This window comes from Vicugna pacos, chromosome X, assembly GCF_048564905.1.
Source record: "Vicugna pacos chromosome X, VicPac4, whole genome shotgun sequence".
NCBI classification, from domain to species: domain Eukaryota; kingdom Metazoa; phylum Chordata; class Mammalia; order Artiodactyla; family Camelidae; genus Vicugna; species Vicugna pacos.
Window position 1 is genome coordinate 47,874,094 of NC_133023.1, and position 17,490 is coordinate 47,891,583.

General features: G+C 42.0%; 1 pseudogene; it reads right to left on the minus strand.

Annotated features, from left to right (window-relative positions):
- Positions 1 to 17,490, minus strand: part of LOC140691782 (anoctamin-6-like) — a 61,641-nt pseudogene that overhangs the window by 23,909 nt on the left and 20,242 nt on the right.

Genomic DNA, 17,490 nt, shown 5'->3' on the forward strand with positions numbered 1-17,490 from the left:
CTTCCGGGAGCTCCTAGGTGTACAGGACTCATCGTGAAATGATGGCTGAGGAGGCGTGTTAAGAGGGCTTGGATAACAGTCAGCAGAGGGTGCTCGGGGCAGAGAGCCAGAACTGTAGCCAGGGCTGTCCCAGAGGAGGGAACCACTGTAGTGAGTTCTGAGAAGCCCTAGAAGTGATCAGGTGAAGGTATAATGTTATGGACATTTCTACCTGGGGAGCTGCACATGCAAAGGAGGGAGGCCAAAGAGAGCCAGGTCTCTTCCAGGAACTGCAAATAGTCTAGAAGTGAGTACAGGGTGTGGGAGGCAGGTGAAGCAACCAGGTGGAGAGATCACAGCTACACATCACAAAGGACTCTGTGTGCCTCCGAGGTAGAGGGGACATGCAAAGTGATCTAGAAAGAGACAAGATAGAGGCAGGGAGACCTACTGGCAGATTCATGTGAAGGCCTGCTGAGGCCCCGCCAGGAGGAGAGAGAAGAAAACATTTCAGCAGGTGGACGGATTGGCCACAGGTGTGATGGAAGGGCAGGAAGCGGTCAAAGATGCCGGCCAGCTTTCTGGCTTTGGCAGTGTCCTAAATTATAGTGCCATTCCCTGAAATAAGAAGGGCAGGAAGAGGAGCAAGTCGTGAGAGGAGACAACTGATTCAGTTCTGGCTGGGTGTCTGTAGGCTCCAGGAGAGATGTCCAGTAGGCAAATAAAAGTCTAGAAATCAGGAGAAAGTTCTACGCTGAGACAAGTACTTTTCCTGTTTCAAGAGGCTAATGGGTGTGAGTTGACAAGCTCACGAGAAGAGGTGTAGAGGGGTAGCTTTCACCCTCCTGCACATGGGAAGCATCTGGGAGCCTTTAAACAATTGGGCACCCCAGCCTGGACTGGGAATTTTGTACAGTTTATTGTTTTTTAAATACTTCTTTCCTTTTTGGGGAGGTATTTAGTTTTATTTATTTTAATGGAGGTACTGGGAATTGAACCCAGGACCTCTTGCATGCTAAGCACGTGCTCTACCACTGAGCCGTACCCTCACCACCTTTTTTTGTTTTCAGACATTTGCTCTACTGAGCAGTCAGGTTTGAGATTCAACCTGTAGAGAGCAGAGAGCCTTGGGGTAGAGATCAAGGAGAAGCTGCCCAGAGCCCTGCAGACCCCACCAGGGTAAGCCGGAGACGCAGGGAGCCTCGGACGGGCTGTGAGGAACGTGAACTCAACACTCCCCAATGACAAACATGTTTCAAGCACCCACTTCCCAGCAGTGTTTGTTCTGAGTTTACTAGTTTTCCAGTAATACTGGGTGAGAATAGAAATAATCTGGACACAGGGATCAAATTCAAATGCTGGTTCTGACCATTCTTAGCTGCGTGATTACTGATTAAAAGGTTACCCGTCTGCCACGTGTAAACTGGGGGACCTAGAACCGTGCTCGTGGGCTGCTGTGAGCATAATGAAACGACATCTATAAAGGCCCTCCTGAGTCTCAGAGGTAATTGCTACTCTTATCCCCATTTGGGACACCAAGAAACAGAGGCACAGAAAGCTTCAAACATTTGCCCAAGATGAGGGTTGGGGTCAGGAATCAAGCCAATGATTTCTTGGATCCAGAGCCCAGGGTCTTCTTACGAACAACACGGCACTGCCCAGGATCCCTGCTCCAAAACCCGCCTCCCTTTGTGTCGGTTCCATGGCATCTGCGCTGCACAGATGTCGTCACTGCCTGCCTGCCCGCCAGGAGTCTGACCTGGCACTCCTCCCTCCGTCCCACACACCGCTTCCTTGGGCACACCAACCCTCACGAGGCCATTGCTTTGGCTACTCGGATGTTTACACGGAAACGCAGTTGGCAGCCCAGCTTTTTGCTATAGATGCTGCTGTCAGTGGAGGCAAAGAGTTCACAGCTGGCGGGGGAGGTCACTTCTGGTCTCCTCCTTGGCTGGAGAGCTGGATGGAATCCAGTTTCCCTCTGCAACTTAGACATCCAGCATGAGAGATATGTAAGGCCATCTGGCCTCTCAACATAGATATGATGCCCTCGCAGTCATACTTAACACCGTAATCTCCTGGCTCCACCAGAGAGCAGAGGCCCTGGCCTGTTGTCCACCAAGTTTTGTTTCCTTGTACGGCAGCTACAATGGGATGAGTTGACACCGGACCAGAAAATATACAAAGACTTCGTGTACTATTTCCTGACACTTGCAGGTCACCGAAATACCCCAGATACTCCAAGTAAACAACTAGTAAGAGGAACTGAGCTGGCTCGTCCATCAGACCCCTGATGGCAGGACTGATTTGGCCTCTCCTGCTCTCGGGATGATACGTTCTCCTTCTGTGTGCCCTTCCCCGAGTGAAAGAGACTTTTCTTTGTTTATGGGCTAGGGAGTATTTGTGGCTGTCTGACCAGAACCTTCAAAAGTAGAGCTCTTGGTGAGAATGGAAGCATGGCACCCACGTCTCATGAGCTCAGCTACCCAACAGCCTGATCTAGCCAAGACTGTGGCCAACACCACGGGTCCATGCTTTTGAGCGTTGGGTCTGGAGAGCAATGACTCCACCACCGAGAAGCTTCCCCACCACTTGTCCCCATCCAGGGGGAGGTGATGCATCCATGGGATGTAAGCCTTGAGGGCACTAGGTGACTGTGGACCAAGATGTGTCTGGCGGGTCCTGCTCCCCATGTGACCCATGTTAGCCTCACATGCAGAAAATCCCCAAAGAGACCCCTGCTTGAGGAAATGAGTCACCTATAAGCCAACAGTCCTCGGGACGCCTAAGAAGCCAAACAGCATACACAGTGAGCTACCCACTCACTGATGTCACCAAGGGTCACAGCTCCCTAATGTGACACCAGGTAATCCCAGCAAACAGAAGAACCTTACTTTATAATTCACCTGAGAATTCTACTGCCAACACTGCCTTCCACCTTCCACTTATGAAGTTCTTTCCACTCTGTCCCCTGCTCTGCAACTGTGCAATCAGGCCCGAGCTCCTTCATGAGACAGGAGGGAAGGGGGCCGGGCACAGCCATTAGCAGAATGGCACAGCCATTAGCACCAAGACGGTGGAAAAGTCAACTCCCAGTAGATCTTGGGCTTCAATGCACACTCACCGAAATACAGCAGGATGCTAAGTGGCACTCCCACAGGTGCCAGGACAGGTTCAAGACTGACCATAAAAGGTCAAAGGGTGAGTGGTGGCTCAATTTCTGGGAATCCCAACACCTTCCCCAAAGCGTTTGGAATATTCCTCCCACTTATTAGCATATGAAGATACTGAGTGCATAAAAACCAACAACCCCACACCTCGTGGCTGCTCTCTCTGCTGAGGGAGACAGCCCACACTCTGTTTGTGGAGTGTGTATCTACTATAACTTTAAACTGGAGCACCCAACCCCCACGCCTCATGGCCTTTCTCTTGCCTTCTGAAACAGCCCACTCTGTCTATAGAGTATGTATCTCTCCGAATAAATCTACCTTTACTGAACTGTGGCTCTTTCTTGAATTCATTCCTGTGAAAACCACGGACCCACACTTGGCGAGGTGCATCCCAGGGACCAAAATAAGACCTGGGGTACGGCCATCCTCTCCCCCACATTTTCCTGTATCATACATTCCTTCCCAAAGGATCTCACCTTGTGCACCCCAAAATAGACAGCACTCATGTGTCCTGACCTGGATTTGCTTCTGCATGTATCATTTCTCATGTCCACTAGAGCGTCACCTTCATGAGGACAGGGATTTGGTTCTGTTCACAACGGAAGCACCAGCGCATCACAGGCGCTGGAGAAGTATTAGCTGAATGAATGAGCTGTGGGAAGTCCTGGGAATTCCACCTGCAACTCCTAGCCACTTGGGTCCCAGCTGACTCCAGTTGCTCCCTGCTATTCATGGCTGACCTCTGGCCACCACTATCTGCTCTGCCATCACCTGAGCCGGGATGAGCTGAGATGAGCAAACACCTCGGAGAGCATGGCGGCTGGTTCATGCCGTTGCAAAACACACGCCCTTTGACTGCCAGGGGTTACTTAGAATGGACAAACTGAAGGCAGCACCATGGGCACCGCCCTATGCCACAACTCACTTGAAGCACCAGGACTGCACACAGGGGAAACGCTGGCCCTTTCCAACCTAAGGAGAGGGACTATGGGTGAGGAGAGGGTCTCTGTCAAATAACAGTCTCTTTACAAGCCCAGTCTTAGAAAAGCTCTTTAAAGACATTTCTGGTATCTTCCTTGTGTTTCTGTAATCCCTCTAAATTTTGTCATTTTAATCTACGCATGAGAAATACAGATGCTCTTGAAATCTCTCTTGATTTTCAATGAAGAAAGTCCTCAATTTCCTTCTCTGCTAAGAAAACTGCTGCACTTTATATTAAAAATCATCTTCCTTTCATGAGTTTCTGCACCTAATTTCACAAGAATCAATGAAGCAGGACATGAAAATCATGCTGTGCTTTATCACCTACAGGTGGGCAGGAATGAAATGAATGAGTACTGATCTCATGAGACGGGAAGGCTGGGGCTGTCTTATTCCTGCTACAGATGGAAGGGTCCATATCTGTGAGGGTGAGGAAGGACCAAGGATGAGAAGCCAACATTTTCTAACCCATTTCTCTTTTTCAGAGTCCCAGACAAAACAATGTGATTGTATCAACAAAAACAAGAACATCTGCACCCTTCTAAAAGCACGCTACAACTTTACTACTACACACGGCACTCTGTCACTGACCTAAAGGCTAATGACAGCCAAGAAATTTGCAGAGATCTTATTCTGTGCTCATCCCTTTTTGTCTTTGGAACCTCAGGAAATTTGCCTCCTCTCCCTGAGTGGCATTTTCCTCATCCTTCAATTGGGAGTGTAACAGTCATTCATTTGCTCAGTGTCTATTCGACAACAGGAGACGGCTTATGAAAACAACAACAAGTAAAAGCAGAACAGCAATTCTGATCTGTGCTGTCTTCCTCCCCCTTCCTGAACATGAACTTACAGGGTAAAATGGCACCTTTCACTAAATCCTGAACTTAAGGAGTAGTTCTGATAAGGGAGTCACAGGACTGCCGTGTAACCGAGAAATGACCTGGTGAAAGAGAATGAGTTGCCAGTAAATCCTCAAAACCCATAAGGGTACAAACCCTGGGAGCTACAGGCATGGGTAGGAGTTCCTTAGTTCCCCATTTCACAAAGCCGAGAACTTTGCAGGGTCCATGAAAGACACAGATATCCCAGTACAACCAAACCATGTTTTGGAGTACACCGGGGCCACATCGCTGCTGACCTGGACTTCTTTGTGTCCCAGAGCAAGAGCCCTGGGCGGGGGTGACTGTGCTTGAGGCTGGACAAGAACTTCCTGTTCTGTCTCTTTTGCTCTCTCTCTTCCTGCAATAAAACAACTGGTAGGACTCTGGTGGGGAGCACTGCACCCACATTCTCTGGCAAACCACACACTAGGCAGCTCTAGCTGATCTGAGAGAGGACTCTTCAATGAACACATATACACCAAAGTCAGGCAGAAGGCTGCCTGTGACCTTGGGAATCCAAACCAGCTTGTCCTGTTAATCAGGATATTACACATCTAAAGAAAGTGTGCACCAGATGAAGACGATGCCTTAGACAGCATTGGTGGTTATGTCCAGCAGTGTCTAAGGACAAGTCATGCTCTTGTAGATGGGAGCACTTTGGTTGCTTTCAGAGTTTGCTACTGAAGGGCTGGGACATTTCATTGGGCCTTGAAACTCCAGACCTCTTTACTCACAAAGGCAGACAAGTTAGGTGAGCCAGCTCAGCCTTTATTCCAACTTTCTAACCAAAAGGCTATGAGGTTGAAAATATATTCCTCAGACTCTTCTGCAGCAAGGGTTCCAGATGTGGCTTTAAAAATGCCCATCAGAGATTGAGATTTGCAAATATAAACTACTATATACAAAAATAGCTAAAAAAAAAAATTTCTTCTGTATAGCACAGGGAACTATATTTAATATCTTGTAATAACCTTTAATGAAAAAGAACATGAAAAGGAATTCATACATAAATATGTGTATATGAATGACTGGAACATTGTGCTGTACATTAGAAATTGACACATTGTAACTGACTATACTTCAATTAAAAAAAATATATATATATATATATAATATAATGACCATCAGCAGCATCTGAGTGTCACTGAAAGCAGAAACCCAGATGAATGGAGGCAGAGGTAGTTGGAGGAGCTACGTTATTTTGCTGGGGTGGATGCAGCCGGCATGTCAGAGATCTAGAAGGAATGCTCACAACAGCCACTCACTGATCTGCAAGTCAGTTAGGGTAACAGCTTCCTGAAATCCTTCCCATCCCTCCTGATGAGCCAGGTGTCTGGTGTTTCTCTGGAAATCACTAGGCGCAGCCTGGAACCCAAAGGTAAAAATTAAATACTGCAGTCAGGAAGCGAAGAGACTGGCAGGACGCGTTGGACAAAAGTAGGTCAGAATCAACAAGGAATGGAGAGGGGATAGGACGTGTGCTGAGAACCCTGACTTCAGTGGTGGTTTGTCTCTGTTGAGGACTCTGAGTCAGTGTGAGTAGATGGATTGGTGTGGACTATAATGGTGGCCATTGTTCAGATAAGTGTGTGATTTGGAATATATTTATTAGAGGAGGGTTTTTTCTTCCCCTTCAACATTGATCATTTCTTGGGAGCAGAAAAATACTCTGCCACAGAACATCTAAGTGCAAAAGAGATGCTACGGGATGATGGTGGTATGAAAAATTTCAGTTCTGCAGTTCCAATGTTTCCTTAATGAGGTTCACAGCATTTGGAACTTAAAATAAAATAAGGTACTTATAATAAAGACATCATCATATGTATATATCCTTAAAGATACACATATGGTGCTATAAGTGGGCCTGAAATGTGTTCTGCATTCTAAAATCCGATGAAATAAAATCAGTAGCTCAATATGCCTGTCGGCTCTATAAACATGATGTAGCTAATGATCACAGAAAGCAAGATCAGCTAGGAAATTTGAGATTTGTCTTTTCCAGTGTCAAAGCTATTATTTTTTGCTTTACTTAAAAAGCATTTTTTTAATTAGGGCTGTCAGCATCCATTGGTATATGGGGCTCAGTAGATGTGTTCAGATGCTCTAGACAGTGAATCAGAGCAAAGACTGAGGTTTAGACAGTAGTTAGATGCCTCAACCGTGTGATCAGCATCCACATATTGCTGTACTGAAAATCCTTAAAAGTGAGAACTTCATTAAAGCAAAGAAAAGAGAGGGAAAAAAATAGCCACAGTCTAGTGGAAGTTTTGTTACGTGTAAAAATGACAAAGGGCTATTCATGAGCATATTTTTAAAAACCCCTGCATTTTAATAAGAAAAACAACAAACTGACAACAGGTTGCACACTGCTTCCTGTAGGAGAAGCCATGCAGATGGACTCTTATGTGAATGGGGCTAGAGCTGTAGAATTAGTTAGTCTTACAAGTAACTCAGTTAAAAACAAATGCAAATGGGATACACTTCTAGAATATCTGAGTAAAAATCATGGAAAACTTAGGGCTCTATGAAGCAATGACAATGGCAAAATTTGTCAAAATTAACCTCTGCAGTCTCTGGAAATTAAACCAAGGCTTCCAGCAATGCGGGGAGTGTTTATTTGAGAAAAAAAACAGCTAAATCTCCATAATGATAGTGAATTTTGTGGCATTGTATTTTGATCTACCCCCATCCCCGTATCCTCACCTATATGGTGGCCTTTAAAAGCAACAGTTTCACAATCAAGGTAGGGGGCAGAAGTGATTTGAAGTTACCCAAAAAATCCGCCCCCAGAGAGCTGTCACAATTTGACCTATCTCAAACTCATGCTGTGCAAACAGCCAGTCCCCAGAGTGTGTGTGGGAAACAATCAGCAGTGAGTATTTAACATTACAACTGCCTGAGGCAGTGGGACCAGCAGAGGCTAACTAAATGCTGACAAGGAAACTTAGAAGGCAAAATTGAGGCTTCCGGGCAAGATGGCGGAGTAGAAGGACGCTTGTAAGCCACCCTCTCCCACAAATACACCAAGACCCACATCTACAGACCCACTCAGCCAACCAGAGCACCTGCGGAACTACAAATGATCATCGCGCTCTTCAAAAGATAAAGACGCCAAAAATCTGGTAGGAGAAAAGGAAAAAAGAAAGAACAAAAGGCAAAGCAGCGCGGGACGGGTCCCGTGGGGAGGGAGCGGCAAAGGAGGCCTGGCGCTTGCTCGCTGGGTCTCCCCTCTCCAACTGAGAGGCCAGCGGGACGGAGGGGGAGTCTCCAAGGCTCGGATCTGTACAGAGCAGCCCTTGTCTGACAGAACTAAGTTAAACGGGCACAGAGCGTCCCCCCGACACCCAGCCTGAGACGTGGGCCGGCAGCGGCGGGCAGGGCCAGGCGGCACAAGCCAGGTGGAGGACAGGGGCGGCTGCACGGAGGCAGCTCCGGGGGACTGCAGGGGGCTGGGCGCCGTGGCCGTAGGTGTACAGGACAGAACAACCTGGGCCCTCCATAAAACAGCAAGGTTGATGTGCTCTCTGGGGAAGGGTGCATACCCCCATCTCTGAAAACCCGCGGAAATTTTCAGGGGAAGAGGGGCGGGGCCCGGCAGAGCCGCCATATTCTCCAGCGCTGAGCACCCAGGCGGGGGCAGAGGCGAAACCTGTGTCCACACCAAAGGGCTTAGCAGCCTCAAGGGCCAGACTGAGACGGGCCTACAGCCCGGGGCAGATAGGATCCTTCCATTCTGGTCCCCCAGAGAACTTGCTCCACAAAGACAAAAAAGCAGCTATTTCTTGGCTCGGAGCAGGGATGAGGCTGCCCCTCGGTCTTCCCCGAGCCAACCCGCCGAGCTCGGCCAGGGCGGAGCGCGCAGCTGCACAGAGCAGCGGAGCTACCTGCGGCGCAGGCAGAGGGAGAGCGCCACCCCCCCGCCTGTCGGGCAGGAACACAGCCACTGATCGAGGTGCTGGGAGGGGGCACGACCCGCCCTCCTGCCTGGCCAGTCTGCAACATCTGACTGCGGCATCCGGAGGGGCCGTGACCCGCCCGCCCAAAGCAGAGGAGAGCTGCATCTGACCCTGTGTTAGAAGAAGGCGCGATCTGCTTGCCGACAGGTGCTGGGGACAGCACAGAAGAGGGCGCCAACGGAGGGCCTATGAAAACAAGCTGAGCTTCAAAAACAGACAGGAGAAGAGAGAAGGACATCACATTAAAAGCACACACACTCCAGGAGAACACCGACAACCCCCTTTTTTTGTTTGTTTTCTTTTGGTTTTTTTGTTTTGTTTTGTTTTGTTTTTTGTTTTTTGTTTTTGTTTTTTTTTTCTAATCTGTTTTTACCTCGTCTATTTTCAATTACTCTCTTAATTTTTACTTCTTAATTCATTTCTATTTCTCTTGGGTTTTGATGTCCTGTTATTGATTAGACACAGGCTTCAAACACATATATTCATCTCCCCACCCCCCCTTTTTTTTTAAAGGTTTTAAAAGGACATCTCCACCCGATTAATACTCTGCTTCAACCCGCTCTTCTATTATTCATTATACATTGTTTTCAAACCCTCTTTCTCCCTTCTTTTAAATATCTTTCTCTCTCTCTTATTTTTTTCTCTTCTTTTTCTTTTTTTCTTTTCTCTTTTTTTTCCTAAGTTCTATTCCTAAATAGGCATTAGATAGATAAAATCCTTAAGATCCAAAATAGACAACTGATACTCCATAAACCACAGTGCCAGAGAGGTATGAGCAAGATGAAGAAGCAGAGAAACTTTTCCAATTAAAAGAACAAGAGGAATCCCCTGAAAGAAAGCTCAATGAAATAGACATCGATAGCCTACTAGATCAAGATTTCAAAAAAAGAGTGATCAAATTGCTGAAGGAATTAAAAGAGATAATGCTTAGAGAAATAAAATATGTCAAAAATGAAATTGAAGTTATAAAGAAGAGCCAAGTAAAATGGGAAAACTCATTGACAGAGATGAGGAATGATCTAACAGCTGTGCAAAGCCGACTAGTTAATGCAGAGGAACGAATTAGTGATCTAGAAGACAGGGCAACAGAAAGCACCCATTCACAAGAACTACAAGATAAGCAAATAAAAAATAATGATAATAGCATAAGGGACCTATGGGATAATATAAAGCGTCCCAATCTTCACATAATAGGGGTCCCAGAAGGGGAAGAAGGATCAAAGGGAATTGAAAAGGTTTTTGAAGAAATCATGACTGAAAAATTCCCAAACTTAAAGAAGGAAACAGATATACAAGTACAGGAAGCTCAGAGGGTCCCAAACAGGAAGAAATCAAATAGACCCACACCAAGACATATCATAATCAAGATAGCCAAAGTCAAGGATAAAGAAATGATTCTAAAGGCAGCAAGAGAAAAGCAAAGAGTGAACTACAAGGGAACCCCCATAAGGCTCTCAGCTGATTTCTCTACACAAACACGACAGGTCCGAAGAGTGTGGCAAGATATATACAAAGCCCTGAATGAAAAAAAGATGCAGCCTAGGATACATTATCCAGTAAGGCTATCCTTTAGGATGGAGAAATAAAGAGTTTCACAGACAAAAAAAGCTGCAGGAGTTTAGCAACACTAAACCCATGCTAAAAGAAATATTGAAAGGGCTATTCCAAATAGAAAAGCAGCAGGATGCTACAGAAATGAGAAACGTACAACTGGAAAGGTGATAACTCATGAATTACAAATAAAGAAAACACGAAATTATAAAAGAAGACATACAAATCACTGAGAGTGGGAGAGGGAGGCAGGGAAATATAGAATTTTTTTTCTTTCTTTTTTTAAAATTTTCTTAACAGTAGGATGGTTTTGAGATCATGTTATTATCAGTTTATTAAAAACGGGTATAGGTTAATAGATTTAGAAAAAAGGGTAACCACACGTCAAAAATTTACAAGGGAGTCACAAAAATTAAATAAAATCCATGATAATACAAAGGAAAATTACCAAACCACAAAAGGAAGAAGAAAGGAACAAAGAGGATATACCAATTCAACTGCAAAGATAAGTTCAAAATAGCAATAAACACACATCTATCATTAAGTACTGTAAATGTTAATGGACTAAATGCTCCAGTCAAAAGACATAGAGTGGCAGAGTGGATAATAAAGCAACAACCTTCAATATGCTGCATACAAGAGACCCACTTTAGGGAGAAGGACACATATAGATTGAGAGTGAAAGGATGGAAAAGGATATTCCATGCAAATGGAAAAGCCAAAAAAGCAGGTGTTGCAGTAGTGATTTCAGACAAAATAGACTTTAAAACAAAGGCCATAAAGAAAGATAAAGAAGGACATTTTATAATGATTAAAGGAGTGATACAAGATGAAGATATTACACACGTTAATATATATGCACCCAATATAGCAGCACCTAAGTACATAAAAGAATTACTAACAGAGATAAAGGGGGATATTGATGGGAATACAATCATAGTTGGAGATTTTAACATTGCATTAACATCACTACACAGATCTTCCAGACAGAAAATAAACAAGGCAACAGAGAAATTAAATACTACAATAGAAAAACTAGATTTGGTGGATATTTTCAGAGCTTTACACCCCCAAAAAATAGAAAATACATTCTTTTCAAGTGCACATGGAACATTTTCCAGGATCGATCATGTACTTGGACACAAAAGAAACCTCAACAAATTTAAGAAGATAGAAATTACCTCAAGCATCTTTACTGACCACAATGCCATGAAACTGGAAATCAAACAAGAGTGAAACAAAGGACAAAAAAAGAAAAGCATGGAGAGTAAACAATATGTTATTGAAAAAACAATGGATCAATGAGGAAATCAAAGCTGAAATTAAAAAATACCTTGAGACAAATGATAATGAAAGCAAAACCACTCAAAACCTATGGGACACAGCAAAGGCAGTGCTAAGAGGGAAGTTTATAGCGATACAGGCCTTAATTAAAAAAGAAGAAAAATCTCAAATAAACAAGATAAGCCACCACCTGAATCAATTAGAAAAAGAAGAACAAAAAGCCCCAAAAAGCAGCACAAGGAAGGAAATAATAAAGATCAGAGAGGAATTAAATACAATAGAGATTAACAAGACCATAGAAAAAAATCAACCTAACCAAAAGCTGGTTTTTTGAAAAAGTAAATAAAATCGACAAACCTCTGGCCAAACTCACAAAGAAGAAAAAAGAGAGAGCACAAATTAGCAAAATAAGAAAGGAAAATGGAGAAATTACAACAAACAAAATAGAAATACAGAATATCATACGAGAATATTATGAAAAACTATATGGAACCAAACTGGATAACCTAGAGGAGATGAAAAAGTTTCTGGAAACATACTGTCCACCAAAACTGAATCAAGAAGAAACTGAACACTTGAACAACCCGATCACTAGAAAGGAAATAGAAATAGCAATTAAAATCTTCCCTACGAATAAAAGTCCAGGATCAGATGGTTTCACCGGGGAATTCTACCACACATACAAAGAAGAACTCATACCAGTATTTCTCAAACTCTCCCAGACGATTGAAAAGGAGGGAATACTCCCAAACTCATTCTATGAAGCCACCAACACCCTGATATCAAAACCAGGCAAAGACACTACAAAAAAAGAGAATTATAGGCCCATATCACTAATGAACATAGACGCCAAAATCCTCACCAAAATTTTAGCAAATACAATCCAAAAACACATAAAAAAATTATACATCATGACCAAGTGGGGTTCATCCCAGGGACACAAGGCTGGTTCAACATACGGAAATCAATCAATGTAATACATCACATCAACAAGAGAAAGGACAAAAACCACATGATCATCTCGATCGATGCAGAAAAAGCATTTGATAAAATTCAACACCCATTTATGATAAAAAATCTAACCAAAGTGGGTATAGAGGAAACATATCTCAACATAATAAAAGCTATATATGACAAACCTTCAGCCAGCATAGTACTCAATGGTGAAAAATTCAAAAGCTTCCCACTAAAATCTGGGACAAGACAAGGATGCCCAATATCACCCCTCCTATTCAACATAGTCCTGGAAGTCCTAGCCACAGCAATCAGGCAAGAGAAAGAAATAAAAGGGATCCAAATTGGAAAAGAAGAGGTAAAAGTGTCATTATATGCTGATGACATGTTACTATATATAGAAAACCCTAAATGGTCCACAAAAAAACTACTAAAGCTGATTGAAGAATTCAGCAAGGTAGCAGGTTACAAAATTAATGTTCAAAAATCAGTTGCCTTTATTTACACTACCGATAAATCAACAGAAAAAGAAAGTAAAGAAACAATCCCCTTTAAAATAGCACCCAAAGTAATAAAATATCTGGGAATAAATCTAACTAAGGAGGCAGAAAAATTATACACAGAAAACTATAAACCAATGATCAAGGAAATTAAAGAAGACTTTAAAAAATTGAAAGATATTCCATGCTCTTGGATTGGAAGAATCAATATTGTTAAAATGATCACACTGCCCGAGGCAATCTACAGATTTAATGCAATCCCTATCCAATTACACAGGACATATTTCACAGAACTAGAACAAATCATAATAAAATTTATATGGAACCATCAAGTACCTAGAATTGCTAAAGCATTACTGAAGAGAAAGAAAGAGGCTGGAGGAATAACTCTTCCAGGCTTCAGACAATACTATAGAGCTACAGTCATCAAGACAGCATGGTGTTGGTAGCAAAACCGACATATAGACCAATGGAACAGAATAGAGAGCCCAGAAATGAACCCACAAACTTTTGGTCAACACATCTTCGACAAAGGAGGCAAGAATATACAATGGAATAAAGACAGTCTCTTCAGCAAATGGTGCTGGGAAAACTGGACAGCAGCATTTAAAACAAGGAAGCTAGAACTCACCCGTACACCATATACAAAAATCAACTCAAAATGGATTAAAGACTTAAACAGAAGACAAGATACAATAAACCTCCTAGAGGAAAACATAGGCAAAATATTATCTGACATACATTTAAAATTTTCTACTACAAGAAATAAAAGCAAGAATAAACAAATGGGACCTAATGAAACTTACAAGCTTCTGCACAGCAAAGGAAACAAGAAATAAAACAAGAAGAAAACCTACAGAATGGGAGAAAATTTTTGCAAGTGATACCGACAAAGGCTTGATCTCCAAAATGTATAAGCAGCTCATACCACTCAATAAGAAAAAAATAAACAACCCAATCCAAAAATGGGCAGAAGACCTAAACAAGCAACTCTCCAAGGAAGACATACAAATGATCAAAAAGCACATGAAAAAATGTTCAATATCACTAATTATCAGAGAAATGCAAATCAAAACTACAATGAGTTATCACCTCACTCCAGTCAGGATGGCCGTCATTCAAAAATCCAAAAATGACAAATGCTGGAGAGGCTGTGGAGAAAGGGGAACACTCCTACACTGCTGGTGGGGATGCAGTTTGGTGCAGCCACTGTGGAAAACAGTGTCGAGATTCCTCAGAAAGCTAGGAATAGACTTACCATATGACCCAGTAATCCCACACCTGGGCTTGTACCCAGAAGGAAATCTACTTCAGGATGACACCTGCACCCCAATGTTCATAGCAGCACTATTTACAATAGCCAAAACATGGAAACAGCCTAAATGTCCATCAAGAGGTGACTGGATAAAGAAGATGTGGTATATTTATACAATGGAATACTACTCAGCCATAAAAACCGACAACATAATGCCATTTGCAGCAACATGGATGCTCCTAGAGAATGTCATTCTAAGTGAAGTAAGCCAGAAAGAGAAAGAAAAATACCATATGAGATCGCTCATATGTGGAAACTCAAAAACAAAAACAAACAAACAAAAACAAAGCATAAATACAGGACAGAAATAGACTCATGGACAGAGAATACAGACTTGTGGTTACCGGGGGGGGGGTAGAGGGTGGGAAAGAATAAACTTGGATTTCAAAATTGTAGAATAGATAAACAAGATTACACTGTATAGCACAGGGAAATATACACAAAATGTTATGATAAATCACAGAGAAATAAATGTGACAATGAGTGTGTATATGTCCATAAATGACTGAAAAATTGTGCTGAACACTGGAATTTGACACAACACTGTAAAATGATTATGAATCAATAAAAAATGTAAAAAACAAAAAATAAACAACATGCTATTAAAAAAACATTGGGTCGATGATGAAATCAAAATTGAAATTAAGGAATACCTTGAGACAAATGAAAATGAAAACACAACCACACAAAACTTAGGGGACACAGCAAAAGCAGTGTTAAGAGGAAAGTTTAGGGTGGTACAGTCCTTCCTGTAAAAAGAAGAGCAAAATCAAATAAACAATCTAACCCACCGGTTAAAAGAACTAGAAACAGAAGAGCAAAAACACCAAAAAGACAGCAGTAAGTAGGAAATAATAAAGATCAGGGAGGAAATAAATAAAATAGCGATTAAAAAAAAAGAGAAAATAATCAATCAAATCAAAAGCAATTTTTTTGAAAGAGTAAATAAAATCGACAATCCCCTGACCAAACTCACATACAAGAAAAAAGAGAGAGCACAAATTTGCAAAATAAGAAAGGAAAATGGAGAAATTACAACAAATAAAAGAGAAATACAGAATATCATATGAGAATATCATGAAAAACTACATGGAAAAAAAATGGATGACCTTGAGGAGATGGACAAGTTTCTGGAAACATACAGTCCACTAAGACTGAATCAAGAAGAAACTCACCACTTGAACAAACCGATCACTAGGAAAGAAATCGAATTATCAATAAAAAACACCTCCCAAAACATTAAAGTCCATGATTAGACAGCTTCACCAGGGAATTCTACCACACATACAAAGAAGAAATCATACCAGTACTTCTCAACCTCGTCCAGAAGATTGAAAAGAAGGAATATTCCCAAACTCATTCTATGAAGCCACCATCACCCTGATACCAAAACCAGGCAAAGACACTACAAAAAAAGAGGATTATAGGCCAATATCACTGATGAATATAGACGCCAAAATCCTCACCAAAATTTTAGCAAACGCAATCCAAAAACACATAAAATGATTATACATCATGAACAAGTGGGGTTCATCCCAGGGACACAAGGCTGGTTCAACATACGCAAATCAATCAATGTAATACATCACATCAACCAGAGAAAGGACAAAAACCACATGATCATCTCAATCGATGCAGAAAAAACATTTGATAAAATTCAACATCCATTTATGATAAAAACTCTTGCCAAAGTGGGTATAGAGGGAACATATCTCAACATAATAAAAGCTATATATGACAAACCTTCAGCCAGCATAGTACTCAATGGTGAAAAATTCAAAAGCTTCCCACTAAAATCTGGGACAAGACAAGGATGCCCACTATCACCACTCCTATTCAACATAGTCCCAGAAGTCCTAGCCAAAGCAGTCAGGCAAGAGAAAGGAATAAAAGGGATCCAAATTGGAAAAGAAGAGGTAAAATGTCATTATATGCTGATGACATGTTACTATATATAGAAAACCCTTAAAGGTCCACTCCAAAGCTACTAGAGCTGAATGAATAATTCAGCAAAGTAGCAGGTTACAAAATTAACGTTCAAAAATCAGTTGCCTTTATTTACACTACCGATAAATCAACAGAAAAAGAAAGTAAAGAAACAATCCTCTTGAAAATAGCACCCAAAGTAATAAAATATCTGGGAATAAATCTAACCAAGGAGGCAGAAAAATTATACACAGAAAACTATAAACCAATGATCAAGGAAATAAAAGAAGACTTTAAAAAATGGAAAGATATTCCATGCTACTGGATTGGAAGAATCAATATTGTTAAAATGATCACACTGCCCAAGGCAATCTACAGATTTAATGCAATTCCTATCCAATTACACAGGACATATTTCACAGAACTAGAACAAATCATAATAAAATTTATATGGAACCATCAAATACCTAGAATTGCCAAAGCATTACTGAAGAGAAAGAAAGAGGCTGGAGGAAAAACTCTCCAAGGCTTCAGACAATACTATAGAGCTTCGGTCATGAAGACAGCATGGTGTTGGTACCAAAACAGACATATAGACCAATGGAACAGAATAGAGAGCCCAGAAATGAACCCACAAACTTTTGGTCAACTCATCTTTGACAAAGGAGGCAACAATATACAATGGAATAACGACAGTCTCTTCAGCAAATGGTGCTGGGAAAACTGGATAGAGCATGTAAAACAATGAAGCTAGAACACTCCCTTACACCATATACAAAAATCAACTCAAAATGGATTGAAGACTTAAACAGAAGACAAGATACAATAAACCTCCTAGAGGAAAACATAGGCAAAATATTATCTGACATACATTTCAAAAATTTTCTCCTAGAAGAAATAGAAGCAAGAATAAACAAATGGGACCTAATGAAACTTACAAGCTTCTGCACAGCAAAGGAAACCAGAAGTAAAACAAGAAGTAAACCTACGGAA